We start from the raw sequence: 16,842 nt of genomic DNA, 5'->3' as shown, positions 1-16,842 counted from the left end.
GACTGAGAGTCTTATCGTTCTTCAGAGATTAAATTGGGGATACGGGAAATTTTGATCAGTGATCACAATGGGTGATTGCGCCAAATGGTGTGTTCTACACCTACAAAGTGTATAGATCGTTGCTCTCCTCGGGGGCCGATTGGTTCCTAAGTGCTTGTTATGGGATAAAGGCCCTTTCCCAAGATCTCGGGTCTTGGCTTTGTTAATTTTGCATGATAGGGTTCAGACTCATAGTTATTTAAAGAAGTTGGGTTTTCAGTTTCCTGATGTGTGCTTTGTCAAGCTGCTCAAGAAATTATCTCTCATTTATTTTGGTCCTGCCCAATCTTTGTGGTCCTTTTTAATAGGATGTGGAGATCTTCGAACATAATTGACAAAGATGAGTTTTTAGTGCTTGATCTGCTCTTGGGTTCTGTTAGGATTAAACGATGCAAGCGATGAAGGCTGATCTGGAAGACATGGTTGCTTACTACTTGGTGGTTTGTTTGGATGACATGCAATGATGCTATTTTTCAACAAATTCCGGTCGTCTTTAATAATCTTGTCCATAAAATCTTGGTTGATGCATATGCGATTCTGCCCTCTGATCAACGTTCACTCTTCGATGGTGCCTTCTAGTCTAGTGGATCCTGGTTGAGCTTGACTTTGTTGTCTGTTGCTATTTGTCCGTAGTTTCTTTTTCTTAAGCTTCTTATTTTTCTATATTTCTATTTTTGTTTTCTATCTTGTTCGATTCATGGGTTCAACATTTTGTTGATCTTCTTTGGACTCTCTCTCTCTCTCTCTAAGCTGGTGTTTCTTGCAGGAGCCAATGCAAGAGTACTCTTTATGTTAAGAAACAATTGCAAGCAAACCGTCTGGCCCGGATTTCAGCCAAGCGCCAGAAATCTCATCTTGAAGGAGGGCAGTTTACAACTAGACCCGGGCCAGACGGCCACTGTCTCTGTCCCAGACAGCTGGATCTGCTGAATCTGGGGCCGAACCGGCTGCGTCTTCGACCACCAGGGCATAGGCTCCTGCACCACCGATGACTGCGGTCAACTTCCCCCAGCGACTCTGGCAGAGTTCACCATATCGAGAACCGTCGATTTCTACGATGAGAGCCTCTTCGACGGCTACAATCTGATGGTGTCCATAACTCCCAGGTGGGGCACCGGCTCATGCTACGCCGTCAGCTTCCGCTCCAACATCAACGGCCGGTGCCCGGGGCAGCTGCAGGTGAAGGAAGGAGGGATGGTGGTCGCTTGTAAAAGCGCATGCATGGCATTCGGCTCACCCGCGCTACTGCTGCACCGGCGCATACGGTGGGCCTACCACTTGCAAGCCCACTGCCTATTCTCTCATGTTCAAGGAGTCCGGACCAACTAACTGCTTACAGTTATGCGTGTGATGATCCCTCCAGCCTCAAGACTTGCAAAACTGGGCACCATCTCTCTCTCTCTCTCTCTCTCTCTCTCTCTCTCTCTCTGCCATTGTGGTTTGTTATCCAAAAAGGACGGCCGCATACCCAACTTAGAAGATGCAGCGTACCAAGCAAACCTACAATATGATGCCGCTGAAAAAGCTGATCAGATGGGGGCCATTCAGTTGAACGAGAAAAGATCAGGTACAATGTGATTGCACACTTTTGGTATGCTGCTGCACCTGATCACCATCACCTGAAGAATGATCGGGTGCAGCAGCAGCAGACTAAAGTGTGCAATCGCATTATACATGATCCTCCTTCCGGATCAACTAGCACCCACCTCAGCGTTTGCCATATCGTACACTGGAGGTGAGGTTGCATAAGGTCCCATTAAAATTGCACAAAATGCATTGTGCCGCTGCACCCGACCGCTACACATCAGCTGTTGGGCCTCACGACTGACAAGCTGTGTTGATTAGATGCGATTTGGTCAAGTGCAGCCTCACATGCATTTTCTACAATTTTTTAATTGCGCATGATCAATTTTCTAAGGGAGGGAGGGCCAGGGGTTTGAAAGTTGGTTGTGTGTGTGTGTGTGAGAGAGAGAGAGAGAGAGAGAGAGAGAGAGAGAGAGGCACTTTCTATGGAGTTTTTTCATTATACTTATCAGCAGAAAATTGATATACTTCACCCTTGAATTGGCTAATTTTTAATAAATATTAAAAAATACTAAAAATTATTATTTTAATATTATTTTGATGACTTTAACACATGTCACATTCTGATTGACACATAATATTTTTTAATTATTTTTTAGCCGATTCAGAACGATTCACTTGAGTATTGGTATAGGCCGATTCGCCTGAATTGTCGACAGCCAAACGATACAAGGCCGATACCCATACTGACAACATTGCAAATAACCATACCCGTGGTGGGTATCGAAGTCAGCACATGGGACATTCAGAATTCCCTCCGACCATATGAGCACCGTGTTGATATTGTTCACATCACATATGATGCAATTGATGACCTACTGGACTCTCATTTTAGACAACCAGTTGAAGTTTCATGAATTAATATACCATCTGTCATAATCTATATATCCAATCCTTTCGTTAAGTTTTCCTGTTTTTCAGGTGTAATTGGCTCTCCATAGTGAGGCTCGAGTCTCAAAATATGAAAGACCGGATGAATTTTCACCCCAGTGAAGTAGCTTTAATACTTTGCCAATTTTTTTCTCTACATGAAAGGAACTCTAATACCTTGAGTTTTGAACCTGCAATGTCCCAATACAAGGTGGCGTGCACTAGCTGCTCCTACCAGACAAACAAAGCCCCCATTGGTGATTACAACCTCTCCATACTCTCAAACAAAATCTGAAGCTTCCACTACCATGGTGCTCCAACATTAGGCACCCAAACAGAGCTTAAAACAAATTCTGTCGTTTACTGGCTTTAGCAATGATTATTGGCGTTCTTCAAAATAGAACCAAAATGTGATAGCAAGAATACATACCAATAGACACCATGAATGAAACTTGCGTGCACGGGTGCTCGACATTCTCCTCAGCACCTACGATGAGCCTAGACCGTCATGTCGATGGTGAGCAAGACCCTAAACCCAATTGAGAAAAAGAGGACACCCTTTGGTTTTTGGTTGTTCTCATCAAGTAACTAGGCTCCTTTTTATAGACTTCTAAGAGAAGCCTGTAGTAGGAGGCTGTATTGGATGGTTACCACTATCAGTGGTTACCCTACATGGGCAGTTGCAATAACTACTCTGTAACTCCCATGAGTCATGTTTTTACATGTTGTACCCATATCAAACCGAGTCACATCAGGTTGGATCCAATCTATATTTCAATATTTCAATATTTCAACATTCTTCTGCATGACCCATTGACATGGAAAAACACTACATCAAGGTTTTACTGTTATCTTGATTCAATTTTTATGTGGGTTCGCATGTTATCCCTTATCACAAGAATGAATCATACGAGTCATGGAGATGAACACCTCTTTATGAAATGTCATATTTTCACGCACTATAATATAATTCATTTTTAATACTTTAGCATATTAAAATTATCTTTATAAATAGGTTGGTCTCTAACCCATTATATTGGCCATTTAACATTGTTATTCTGTTATTCTCTCTCATCAAATGAAAGATCATTTATGCAAAATCAACAATACACAAAGTCATAGAGAAATAATTTAACTTCATAAATGTGATCACATATAATCATAATGTATTGTCATACATTAGAAGAAATCAAACAGATCCATCCTCTTTACATATTGAGAATATAAACCCGGTGCTAACCTTTTAGTAAGGAGAACCACAGTCATTTCCTTCATATCGATTGTATCAATACATACTAGATGATTCTCAATCTTTTATTTAACAACAAAGTACTTTAACTCCATGTGTCGACACAAGGTTGAGCTCTTGTTATTCAAGAAAGATACAACTTCATTATCACATAAGATCTTTAATAAACTCTTAATAGATTCCACTATACTAAAATCCATAATAAAACTTTTAATCCATATAGTCTGAGATAAAATCTTGTATAAAATCAATAATTTCTACCCCAATAAATTTTAAATATTTATTCATTGTTCTGTAGTGAGAGATGGTATCTCAAATATTCTTAGTCACTCACGATTAAAAAGCAACAAACTATGATTATTCGAGCATTACCACTTCTCATAGACATCTTTTTAAGCGCTCTCATAGACAACCTTCAGAGCGACTATTCTATTCTCTGTATGAGTGAAAGATTAATTGCTATATACAAGATTCATATTGAAAAGGTAAATGTGAGACCTCTTATTATTTACCTTTTCTAAGATAAGCATAATTGAGTCAAGATCGTTTTACTTTGGTGAAAATGATAATACTTACAGTTGTTTCGTCTCCTCAATTCACAAAGAATTGACTTCAATTGGTGAACCTAGCAGATTATGTAAGCAGAGATAATTCAACACTTTACCTTTAGATACAAACATGCTTCATGAGCTGATATACACATCTACTTTTACACCCCGTGTGAATTTGGAACACAACAACCTACCTTTGAGTAGAACCATTGTTTCATAAAGTTATATACAATCATAATACCGAATATTAACACGATCCAAAGAATTCTCAATCAACACAACTTAGATTACTTTAGTGATTGCATGAGTCAATTAATTAAGACCTTTTACCGCAAACATATTCTTATTATGGAGCATGCCCATGCACACATGATAATGTATGTATATTCATGTAAAAAATCATCAAAAATACAGGTTCATGCTTCAACTCATATGTATAAATAAATTTTGATGAAAACAGATCATATATGTCATGAATTTAGTCATAATTCATGTTTAAATATCATACATAACTTAAATAACATCAAACATATGAAAGAAAAGGAGATTTAATGGATTGGACTGGATTTGTTTTAATCCAGATCCAGATCCATGTGACGTCTTTAGTTTTTGTTGCATTTGTAATTTTCTGTATTTTATTAGGGGTAGAATCAACCCCTTATATTTTGTAACCCTACCTCTTTATATTGTTAAAATGAATAGGACCCAGGCATTGTCAGACGCCTAGTTGTGCAACAACCTCTTCTTCAACTTCATTCTTCACTCACCGTGAACACTTTCTGGTGAACTCTCTAAAACTAACATGGTATCAAAGCAGGTTTTAGACATGGATCTGTGACTTCATCTCCAAAAGGAATGACCAGAAAGATCGTCTCTTCTCTTCCAGGTTTTTATTCTTTCTGATCTTTCTCTTCAAACCTCTAGATCTGATTTCTCTTTTCATCTTTCTTGTTCTTCTTAGTCTCTCTTCATCCAAAATCTTCCTTAAATATATATCTTTCTTCTTGGTTGGTGTCAATAAGATCTGACGCAAGATCTAATCTGAAACAAAAAAAAGGGGGAGACGCAAATAAGATCTGACGCAAGATCTGATCTGAAAAAAAAGAGGCAAGACAAATCTGATTTGATGAAAAAAAAAGAAATCAAATCAGATTTGATGCAAAACAGATCTGATCTGACATAAAAACAAAAATATACAGATCTGACGTCCCCTCCCTCTTCCATCTTTTCCCTTTGTCGACTTCCTAAAATCTGTTTCTTGCACTATCGACATTTTGTCTTCCTTCAATCTTCTACCTTCCTTGATTTCTTTTCTCTCTTTTCAAAGTTTGTAAGAGCTTTTTTAATTTTTTTTTCATTATTTCATTTTGCCGTGACTTCTTATTTGCAGCAAAGGCATAATATCTTTGTTTTTTTTTTTTGCCTTTGCTGTCATCCTTTTTTGGATGTTGTTGGAATGGATTCATCTTCTTAAATCTCTATTCCTTTTTCAAGTTTTCTGAACCAACTTGTCTCTGAAAAGCTTACAAATTCGAATTTCCTAATTTGGAAGAGGCAAATCCTACCATTCATTAAGAGTCAAGATCTTGCTGGTCACCTTGATCGAACAGTCCTGATACCACCAAAATTCATCTCTCGAGAGGCGAAGGATAAAAAAGGGGTTGTTGTCAGAAACCTAGATTATACTGCGTGGATGAAAAAGGATCAGGTTCTTGTTGCCTATATTACTTCAACTCTTTCTCAAGAAGTGTTGGTCGAAATCCCTGATGAGTGTACAACTGCAGTATTATGGGATAAGCTTGTTCACACATACTCTCAGATATCTGAAGCACGTGTGTTGCATCTTAAACGTCAGTTTTAATTGTTAAAAAGGGGTTCCTCGTCAGTGATGGAGTATCTAAACAAAATGCAGAATATTTGTGATTAGCAGGGTGTAATTGGACATGAGGTAACAGATAAAGAAAAGGTACAACAAGCTCTCAGTGGTTTAGGCCCAGAATATCATGCCTTATCCACATCATTACTTTGCATGCCTGAATTACCAAAGTTTGAAGATCTGTGTGCCAAGCTTCTGCAGTATGAGATGAGTCTCAAGGGCTTTTCTGAAGAATCTTTAACATTGGCTCCTGCGCATGATGTCCTCATGACTAACACTGACAATGCCCATGGACGTGGGAGTTTTACTTTTCAGGGAGGGCGTGGGCAAGGAAGAGGTTATTCTGGTGGAAGAGGTATACTTCCTATGCCTAGTTCTCCTTCACCTTTTATTCTAGTACATCAAAATCAGCGGTCTGTTTCCACTTGCTTTATATGCAACAAGAAAGGTCACGTTAAAGCAAATTGTTGCTTCAACCCCCAAAATAAAGGGAAACAACCCAAAGGAGATCCTAAAAAGGAATCAGATACAGTGAAAGTCAGTGGAGAAGTGAAAGAACTCATGTTGGTGGCTCTCTCTGGGCTTAACTTAAAGCAGAATGATTAAGGTGTGTGGTATGTGGACTCAGGGGCAACAACCCATGTCATTGGAGATGTTGGTAAAAACTTTGTCCCTTACTTTGCAAGTAATAGTATAGTTACTGGGGATGGATCCCATCACTCCATCTCCCATATTGGAAATGTTATTATTCCTATGACTTATTCTTCTGTCAACTTGTCCAATGTGTTACATGCACCTAATATAAAAAAAAATGTTGTTTCTGTCTCTAAACTTGTTGATGATACACATTCTTCTGTTGAATTTACTCCCTTTTCTTTCTATGTGAAGGATCTTCTCACAAAGGAGACGTTCGCTGAAGGGAAGCGACATGAGAATATGTATGTCTTCAAGGAAGATCCTACAATGTATATTCGTCCGTCTTCTTCGAAGATCATTAGTTCTGCATCCTCGCCATGTCCGTCGTTTGAGTCTCTTTTGAGTTTGTCCAAATGTAATAAGCCAAATATCTGGCATTCACGTCTTGGTTATTGTGGCAATTCTTTTATTGAAAAACTTGTGTCAAATGGTGTCTTACCAAAGTCTAGTTTACAAGAGTCAAGTAGTCAAAAGTGTTCTAGTTGCCAAATTTGCAAGAGTCATGTATTACCTTTTAATTCCATCAATAAAAGAACTTCAGACCTTTTGACCTTATATGTTCTGATGTTTAGGGGCCTACCTCAGTTGTGTCGAAATTCGGTTCTCGTTATTACCTCATTTTTGTCGATAGTTATTCCAGATATACATGGATATTCTTTATGAAAAAAAATTCTGAAGTGTTTGGGCTGTTTCGCTCTTTTCATTCTTTTGTCAAAAATCATTTTTTTGAGAATATTTTAAATTTTCAATGTGATGGAGGTGGAGAATTTTCCTCCACAGAATTCATTGATTATCTCCAAAGTAATGGGATAAATCAACGAGTTTCCTGCCCACACACGCCTCAGCAAAATGGAGTTGCAAAAAGGAAGCATCGTCACATTGTTGAAAGTGGGATGAGTATGATACATGACAGCAGAATTCCCATCTTTTTATGGTTTAAGGCCTTTCATACGGCTCTTTATGTGATAAATAGGTTGCCCATGACGATTTTAGAAGATAAGATGCTTTGTTTGTCCCTATATGGAGTTGAGCTTGATTATAATCATATTCGTGCCTTTGGGTGTGTGTGTTATGTTCATATTGACTGTTCCTTAATAAATAAATTTCAGGCAAAGGCAGTGAAATGTTGATTTGTTGGCTATGACGACAGCTACAAGGAATACCGTTGTTACGATTCTTCAAATGGTCAAATCAGAATTTCAAGGAATGTTATATTTGACGAGATGGACCTTGATAATCAAACCTTCCATTTGAAAGAATCAACATCACATACTGAGGTTTATCATCCTTGGTTGAATGCAGAACTTTTTGCTAATACAAGAGAAGACTGTTTATCAGAATGCACACGAGAATCATTACCTCCTGATGTGGCAGAAGTGAATGATAGCAATCATTCGACAGATCCAAGTGAAAATAAATTCAGTGAAATTACATATGTGAGGCGTGATACTAGTGTTGTTCCAAATCCAAGCTCAGGGACAAGCATTTCAGTTGTTGTTCCTGATGAATCATCTGGTCCAAGAAGGTCTAGTAGAGTTCGACATCCAGTTGAAAAGTGGGTTAGTTATGAAATTTTTTCTATGGATTTTTTATTATTTTTGGCCTCACTAGAACAGGAGAGTCAACCGACTACATTCTATCAAGTTGTTACATTAAAGAGATGGGTGAAAGCTATGAATGAAGAGATGGGAGCCTGACATGAATGTGGTACTTGGGAGATTGTTCTTAGGCCAGCTAATCACAATATTGTGGGATCAAAATGGGTATATAAAATCAAGCGTAAACCAGATGGCAGCATTGAGAGGTATAAATCCATGCTCGTTACAAAGGGTTTTACCCAATAGCATGGGCAGGATTATGATGAGACTTTTAGTTCTGTGGTAAAAAAACGATTCACATCATTCTATCTTTGGCTATTGAACATGGATGGTCATTGAGTCAGTTGGACGTCAAAAATGCGTTCCTACATGGTGAATTGAAGGAAGAAGTTTATATGGAGCAACCGGTTGTATATACAGAAAAGGACCCTTAGACACATGTTTATATGCTGAAAAGAGCCTTGTATGGATTAAAACAAGCCTCATGATTGTGGTTCGAGAGTTTTTCTCTTGAGATACAAAAGCATGGGTTCTGTCGTTCAGCCTTTGATCATTCTTTTTTATGTTTAGAGAAAAGTCTATTGTTACCATCCTTCTTATATATGTAGACAACATTATTCTTACAAGTAACTCCAGGAGTCATATTGAGAACATTAAGAAGCCTTTGGGTCATAGATTCAAGATGAAAGATCTTGGAGATTTACGTTACTTTCTTGGAGTGGAAGTTGACAGAGATAAAGCAAAACTGACTCTAAGCCAACACAAATATACTCTTGATGTTCTTATCAAAACAGGGATGAAGTATTGCCGCCCTCTTAGTACTCCTAGTGTTTTGCATCAGAAGCTTAGTAAACAAGATGGAGACTTGTATCAAGATCCAAAAGGATACCGTAGCATAGTGAGAATGCTATAATATCTTACATTTACTCACCCTGACATTGTGTATTCAGTCAATCAAGTCTCCCAGTTCATGCATCAGCCATGTACTGGTCATATGGAAGCGGTAAAACGTATATTGCGCTACTTAAAGGGAACAATTGAGAATGGGACTGTATACAAACCAAATTTGACAAAGGCAAGTGCTCATGAAATTACTATTTACACTGATGCTGATTGGGCAAGAGATCTAGATGACAGAAAGTCTATCTCAGGATAGTGTATTTTCCTTGGCCCAAACTTAGTGTCTTGGAGCAGCCGCAAACAGAAAGCGGTTGCTAGGTCTAGCACAGAGGCCGAGTACAGGACGCTGGCTACTGCGATTGCTGAAGCTACTTGGGTGCTGCATTTATTAACTGAGATAGGAGAACCCATTTCGCAGTCTTTCTTATTGTGTGACAACCAGAGTCCTATCAACATTTCCTTCAATCCAATGTGTCATAGTCGGAAAAAACATATTGAGATTGATCAACATTTTATTAGACAGAAAGTTGAAGGCAAGGAAATACACTTTCTGCAACAACCTCTTCTTCTTCTTCAACTTCATCTTCACTCACCGTGAACACTTTCTGGTGAACTCTCTAAAACTAACAATGTATGTATAAGACATGCAAAAGTCATGCTTTCATGATAATAAACACTTATAAAGCATGAAAAAAATGCTCTTATGAGTAAAATATGGGGTCCTCATGCTGAAACCGATCTAAAACAACCCTAAACCAGTTAACTAAGGGTATGAACTGGTACTAGAACTGACGAATCGATCCAAAACATGTACAAAAAGCCTATAAACCCTTAAAATTGAATGAAAAAATCCTTGTTCTTTCAATGGTTCATGAGGAAAAGGTCTCTACATTTAGGAACCGATCAAAAAGGTGTTTAAACCGGTCTTGAAACACTCTGTATCGATCACAGAACCGGTTAAGGTGTAAATAGTGCATAGACCCCATTTCAGACCTGATTCAATTCAATCCGGATTCATATCCAGTTCCAATAGATCCCGAGTCGGATCCTTCAATTTGGATCCTGAATCTAGACCTATAATGATCGGGTCTCGGGTTGGATCCCACGATCCGAACCCGATGGTTGATGGATAACGACCAATCGTTGCCATCTTCCACCGCAGTCCGCTGGTGGTTGCAATGGCCGAAAGCCTGCAATATCCAAAAACCACTGTTTTCCACCTTTTATTTATTTTTTTGTTATGCATTTGCCGCCAGTTTCATCTACCTGCGGTCATCCCCAACTCGATCGACGATTGTGATCCACGATCCGACGTTCGCAAGGCTAGAGGGTTCCGAGCCACTGTTGCCGGCCGAGAATAAAATGAAGGTGCCGAGCTCTATCACGGTGAAGGCAGCCATGACGACATGTGCATGTTGTAACCATCACGGTCCCATGGCGACACCAGCTTTGCCGACTGCCCTCGGGCTGCCCAACGCGGTCAGATACTCACCGGCAAAGTTCCGCGTGCCGATCAATTTCTGGTTGCACAAACCTAACTAGAAGTCTAGGCCTGTCTCGCATGCGCCATGCCGACATCATCGAAGTTGTTGTTCTCTGGCCATACACTTGTGTGGAGCACTTTTGCCTCCAACTGCCGACTGCCTGTGGTGACTGATTCGGGATGCCGTCAACAACATACGTCTCAATGCCGACAATGACATGTACCCCCCGATGGAGGCGTCCATTGCCCGTCCATGACCTCCAATGGCCAGATGTAGACAACCACTGCCAATTCCGATATAAGGTGGGTCCAAATGGGGTTGACCCCCTCTCACCTAAAAACAAAACAACGGCAATCGGGTGATGGGGGGATTCCGGTGAGTGCCGCAAAAACGCCGGCACACCCACACGCACAATGGACTGCAAGGTGTGGGCCCATAACCCATTGTTGGCATTCTTCAAAACAAAACCGAAATAAGATATCAAGAATACATACCAGTAAATGCCATAGATAAAACTTGCATGCACCGGGGTGCTCGGCATTCTCCTCAGCCTATTGACACCCATGATGAGACCAAGTCGTCATGTCAATGGTGAGCAGAACCCTTAACCCAATTAAAAAAAAAAAAAATACCCTTTGGTTTTTTGTTATTCTCATCAAGCAACCAAGCCTTCCTTATAGACTTCTAAGAAAAACTTGTAGTGGGTGGTTACCCTGCATGGGCAGTTGCAATAACTGCCCTGTAACCTATTTCAAACTGAGTTACATCAGGTTGGATAGGATCTATATTCAAACGACAACCACAATGCAGCAGTCTGAAGCAGAAAAATTTCATACTCGCCATTAACATGCTAATTGCAAAAAAAAGATTGAGAATTCAGAGCAAGTTAGGAAACCATCATATCTTTTGGAAGACAACTATATTCAACTTTACATTTTATATAAATGCTTGACAAATGTGGTTATGGGGCCAAATGGGGAGCAAGAAAAACGAGGACCTACACAAATCGTTTGCAGTAAGAAAAACTCCTTGAGGAAACTAACGGCTTAGATGGACGACCTTTACATTGTTCCAAAAACGAATGCTAACCATAGCTGGCTTTTTGGCCGTGTGGAATCCAGGTAAGATGGAGACAAGATTCGTTTTCCCAATTTGGGGCGTCTAAATTTAGCTAAGATGGAGACATGAATGCGGTTCTCTCTCTCTCTCTCACTCTCTCTCTGGCGGACGTGGTTGCTTACCTCTTGGTGGTTTGTTTGGATGGCACGAAACGATGCTCATTTTCGTCATATTCGAGTTAACATTCAAAACCTGGTGCATAAAATTTTGGTAGATGTTTATGCAATCTTGCGTATGCATCTTAGTGATCTTCCACTCCCTCCTGCTGATGCTACCTATCCTTTGTCTCAATCTGGGCACGCGGCCATGGCGTGAGCCCATTTTTATCTGTCTAATGTTATTTTCTCTTGTGCTTTCTTTATTTGTTTTGGCTTTTGTTCTTGTTCAGTTCATGGGTTCAACATTTTGTTGATCTTCATGAGTGGTAATGTTGAACTACTTTCGGCTCTCTCTCTCTCTCTCTCACACACACACAGAGAATGCATCTGTGTATCAGAGAATATATCGCAGAACTAAACTCATTGTTGATCTTGGAGAACATATCACAGAACTAAATCCATCGACAATATACTAAACATCAACAGAAATTGGCAGGCCAAAAACACATTTACATCACTATGAATTAATGAGAAGAAAATGATTGGTTCCATACTGAATCAATTAGTTCATATTTACAAGAGTTCTAAGAAGCTAGTTTCGGAAATCCAAAACTATGTACAAAGTCATAAGCAAGGTAGAGTTCAGTCACAAAATTCCTCAAAAGCAGTGAACGAAGCAAAAACCCTTAAACCCAAAAAAGACCGCAGTTAGTCAATAGAGAAAGGATTGCCATACCAGCATTCAAATCCACTTGGCAAATGAATTGATTCCTTCCGTTATACGCGTGCATTACCTCATGAGAGAGACCCTGCTTCTCTGCTGCAAAATACTCTTCTTCTTCAACTCCACTCCAACACCCATTGCACCCCCACCGCTACCATTACAGTCTCTCAGCTTCAACCGATTCTCGGCAGCAAATTCTTCGACCCGAGTCCCGTCACAAGTAGTGACCGAACCCGTCGACGAATCAGGTGAGAAAGAACTGTTGGCTACTCTGTCTGAGAACATATCCGGTGTGTTGTGGCCGACCGGACTCCCACCACTAGTCATGACCAGAATCACTGAATTCTCCTTCATAGCAGCTGTATCGGGCGTCTGTGAATGGTTGGTAATGCTGGAAACAGCGGACTCCAGCATGCTGGTGCTGGCAGGAGGGCTGGGCTGGTTGGTTTCGGGAGTGTGCAGGTCGCTGGCCAGCTTCAGACCATCTTCAGGCTCAGTTGTAACGGCATCTGCTGGAGGAACAGGACCATCTTCTTTCTGCTGCCTTGCTTGCCTCTGGAACTCTTTCATGCGAGCCTTCCTCTTCTCGATTGCCTGTGAATTTGGGATGTATTGATTCATTTTTTTTTATATTTACACTGAAAAACTGCCCCAGGAACAGAGACCTAGCCGGGCTGACTCTGCCTGATGATTCAAATAGACATAAATTACAGAAAGATTCTAATCAGTATCCAATTTGGGCCGAGTATGCTGAGAACCGGATAACCAGCCCGCCTCCTCAAATTTAAGAGACTCCCACCTAGGGATGGCAGTAGACCCTGGCAGGAGGACAAGGTCTCCACCCCCACCACGTCTCAAAATCCTACCCTCCATCCCGGCATGGGTTTTGATTTCAACCAAGGTTGTTAAATGCGATGAGGCGAAGCGAGGCATTGAGCCTGCGCTTAGCCTATGAGGCGTACGCCTCAGGTACTGAGGCGTACACCTCTCACAACTGGAATGGAAGTGAAGCGGTGGGAGGGGAGGCAGTAAGAGAAGGACCACCCGCCCAGCTGGTACGGAAGCGAGGGATATGCCGGTCGTCCAGTGGTCGGAGAAGACTGAGCAGCAGCTGCAGCACAGCAACTCCGGTGGTCGGTGGTCACAACTGGTCGGAGGTTGATGAGGGGCGCATCACAGCAACGCCTCAGTACCTTGAGCGTGCGCCTCGCCTCTGAGGCGTACGCCTCTCACAACACTGATTTCAACCTCCATCCCCGCCTCTATCCCTGTTTCATGTTCTCCATCCCCGGCCCAAATGGGGCAAAGCCCCCATTTCTCCTCGGTTCACTATTATCCCTAAAGAAGGATTGGGGATGGGGCAGGGCGGGAAAAAAGCATAAGTCAATCCCCACACGGGTTTTGATTTTAACCTCCACCCTCGCCTCCATCCTCATTCATTGTCCTCCATCCTCGGTCCAAACGAGGTGAGGCAGAGCTCCGTTTCCCACCAGTCCACTGCCCTCCCTACTCTGACCCGGCTTAGGTAGGCCTGGCTGAATCCATCATATGCAGGTCCGGTGTTGGTTCAACTGGATATAAGGCTATGTCACAGGGATACTCCAACATATGCCCGTGAAGTGTCACTTTGTATATTTCCAATGGGAAAACACACATAAGTTGAGTGTCCAGTGTCCAGTGTCCAGTGTCCTGGTGACATATGTATAAGGGAAGCGCAACCATGGACCAGAAACCGCTTATTTACGGCAGCCTCCAATCCGGATCCAATTAATGCACTATAAGAAGACGGACCCAATTGCCTAAAACTGGTTCCGGCCACCGTGGGTCTGGTGTTTCAAATCAGCGATGTAGAACCGGGTATGCAGGGCCAGTAAATAACGAACGAGTGGGTTCACCAAAAGAATCGCTTCAGTGATCGAACTATATGGTAGTTTCAACTTCTCTGGAATTTTCCCTCAATATCTGATTGTTGTGTTCTGCCGAAACATAAAGTAAGAATATATCCTATTTTTTTTTTTCTGAATTTACAAATCCTGGAAATAATCCCCAAAGAGCGAGAGGGATCAAGAACGAACCATTATTTTTCGAAACAAAAATCGGAAAGGTATGAGAGTTAAAAGCAATGTTGTCAGTATCGGTGAGTGTTGGCCGATACGTATCATATAGGCAGAAAAGAATATGAATGAAATATTTAAGAAGAGAAAGAAATCTATAAATAAGAACCATAATGTAACACAAGAAGAAGAGGCAAGATCCATAAAATTTCAAAGATCACAAAGAAACAATATATATCAGAATTCCCAAACCCACCAAAATGCTCCCTTATCAAAGAACGCAATATTTCGGTCAATCTCGATTATCTCAGTGCCATTCATGAGTTCTCCCACATACTCTTCCCTTCCACCGGAAAATCAATATCCGGTAAAGAAAATAGCCGGAGAGAGCGAGAGAGAGTTAATTTTCGTACCTCGACTATGGAGGTGATATCTCGGAGAGGAGTGCGAGGATACCAAGAGGGCAAGACTCTCCTCTTCCGGCCGCCCTTGAGCAGAGCCAACCGTCGTCCGCTCCCCCACGGCGGGATGTTCTCCTTGTCGTCCATTGGATCCCCCAACAGCGCGATCACCGACGCCGACCCCATCGCAGTTGTCCTCCTGCCGGAGATCGCCTGGTTGTTGAGCTCTCTCAACTCCGGCATCCTTCCTTCTCCACCTACATTTAACAAAAAAAGATATTCAGCGTTTCAGGCTCAGGAAAACGGGAGAAATACCCTGAGAAAGCCGTACCATCACCGTTCTCTCGATCTGCACTTGGTCCCTTGAGAAAGGAAACTCTCTCTCTCTCTCTCTCTCTCTCTGAGCCCAATAGGTTAGTTAAAGACAGTTCTCACTTCTCAGTGTTCAAAAATTTTAACTACGGTTAATTCTCCGCGCCCTTATTGCCCGAGAATTCAAACATAGATGAAATGACGAAATTGCCCTATGGGCAACGGCGGTGGATGTAAAAAGCAGGCTCTGGGAAGAAAAGAAATGCAAATGGATTGGAGTCCCGATCCGGGTCCAAACTGGATCCTACATTCTTATCCATATTTTCGGATCCTGATGTATATCGCATGTATCCATGTCTAGGTCCAATTCGGAAAGAAATCCGGACCCAAACCACTTAAAAGAAATGTTGGCTTCGGCAGGTTTTGCTTTTTTCACTTGGAAGAAAAGGCCTGTAACGGGTTGGATTTAGACATTACCGTGTCTGATCTAATCGGATTCAGATTCTGATTCAGAGTCAGATGGGATCAGACAAAACCGAATCCAGATCCGACTAGCTTAAAATCAAACATTTACACGTAATTGGATTCAGATCTTAGTCAGATTCTCTGATGCAAAATTCAATACTGAATCCAGGTCAGATTATTAATCAGATCTGAATCTGATTAATCGGATTACATCTGACAAGTTGACATCACTACCTGTGTTCCTTGTTTTTATTAGATCCAATATCACAGAGCCATCCTACCGTAACATGGTCCAGATCTATTCGATGAGGCCTAAATTGGATATGGGCAGAAATTGGACCTAGTTCTCAATATCCAGAATCGGTGTTAGGTCAAACCTGAACCAACCAATGTTTGACTAGTTTATCCCTGGTTAAGGATCAACTTGTTTTAGGAGGGATATTGATCTACCAAATCATACCCAATTGGGCAAAGCATGATTGGAGATTGTGATTCAGAGTCAGCAAGGAGAGAATTTGCTTGATCCAGATCCGGTTTGCACTTTCTTGAATGGATTGTTGTTTTACAAGAAAAAGAAATTGAGCTTATCTGGATTCAGATTTTCAGGAATCGTTTATGAAAAGCCCACATCAGATCAAACTAATTAGCTAAGTGGATCCAAAATGTTTTGACTGGATCTATGTAAGGCAGAGTTAACCTGATCACGAAACATGAGGGTCCAAATACCATGGAGGCCCACTCTCTATCCCAACTATACTAAAATGTTGGCAATGCAATGCCATGTGATTCTTGGATCATGTGATTGTAAATCACAATCAGAAT

This window comes from Nuphar pumila, chromosome 9 (assembly GCF_984573655.1).
Source record: "Nuphar pumila chromosome 9, dmNupPumi1.hap1.1, whole genome shotgun sequence".
NCBI classification, from domain to species: Eukaryota; Viridiplantae; Streptophyta; class Magnoliopsida; order Nymphaeales; family Nymphaeaceae; genus Nuphar; species Nuphar pumila.
The sequence above is the reverse complement of the archived record's forward strand: the minus strand, read 5'-3'. Positions refer to the sequence as shown.